This window comes from Alligator mississippiensis, unplaced genomic scaffold (genome assembly GCF_030867095.1).
Source record: "Alligator mississippiensis isolate rAllMis1 unplaced genomic scaffold, rAllMis1 scaffold_21, whole genome shotgun sequence".
NCBI classification, from domain to species: Eukaryota; Metazoa; Chordata; order Crocodylia; family Alligatoridae; genus Alligator; species Alligator mississippiensis.
In genome coordinates, this window is record NW_026775376.1 from 68088 (window position 1) to 69360 (window position 1273).

General features: G+C 44.5%; 1 non-coding gene across 1 annotated transcript; it reads left to right on the top strand.

Moving 5' to 3' along the window:
* Positions 1-74, top strand: TRNAT-AGU (transfer RNA threonine (anticodon AGU)). Its single transcript has one exon. It is a non-coding gene; the product is annotated as a tRNA-Thr (tRNA).
* Positions 75-1273: the final 1199 nt, after the last annotated feature.

A 1273-nucleotide genomic window follows, 5' to 3' on the forward strand; every position in this document is an offset into this window, starting at 1 on the left:
GGCACTGTGGCTTAGTTGGTAAAAGCACCTGTTCAGTAAATAGGGGAGTCTGGGTTCAAATCCCAGCAGTATCTGCTTCCTTTCTCACCACAATGGAAGGTTTCTTACCATCAAAACAGGATTGAACCTAGAGTCAATACTAGCTTTCTGGCTCCATCTTCCCACCCCTTGGGACTTTGATTGACAACTAAAGCTGTCTCCAATTAACAAGAAATGGGGTCTGCTGAGAGGTAGGTCAAGTGCTGTGTTTACAGTGGGGAACCATCAGGAAGAGTGGGATCCCTTCCCTGTTTCTAAGTAGAACTGCAGCCCTGTGCAATGTAAACCCCCATTCTTCATAGGAAATCCATGGGTCTGACTTTTTTCTTCTTGCCAAGAGACCGTCTCATGTTTCAAAGGTTGTCTTTGGTTGATGCAGGAAGACCCAAGTGAAATTCAACTTGTAACCCGGGTGGCAGCCCAATAGTTGCCACCTGTGACGGCCCTAACCAGAGGGATTAATAATGAATAAATATGTGCTTCTTGAACGCGTTCAGTATTTTTCCTAACAGGTAATTTTAGCTAATATAAAGCTTGTGAGCTTGTAACCCACAAATGTAACTTGTCTGTCATAAGGTTAACCAAAACGATAAAACTAACTGTTTGTATTAATTGTGGAACTGACTGGGCCTCAAAGGCAAAGCTGTAGCTGCAAGATTAGCTGACCTAATGGTTTTTGCTCAGGGTTCAGCCTTGACGATAAAAACTGGATCCAGCCACCTGGCACACCCAACACATTCCAGAAAAGCACGTTCCAAGAAAGCATATTCTGAGACACCTAAAAGGGTTAGGCTAAACAAAGTAATGTTAATTTCAAACGTGAAGATGCTGCATGTAATTTGCTTATTGGATAAACCCAAGTCTGGGTAGTAATTTTTAACACCTTTCAATCCCATAGGGTAACAGCTATAGGGCAAGATTATGAGTGGCTCTAAAACCAGCAGATTAGAATAAGACTAGGTATAAAAAGCACGTGCATCAGGTGACCAGCAGGAAGGAAGGAGGGAACAGAACGGTCATTGCTGTTCCAAGCCCGGACTCCGGACTCCCAGTATGAGTGAGATTCGGATCCTGATCAAGGGATCTTCCTCTGACAGTGTCGATGGAGGACGCCTGACTTTGAGGGACTATCGATAAGTTGGCATCGAGGGACCTGGCATCGAGGGACTATCGATAAGTTACCAACCCATGTCTGTCTCTCTGTTGTTTTAAACAGCCCAGTGGCTGATTCCCT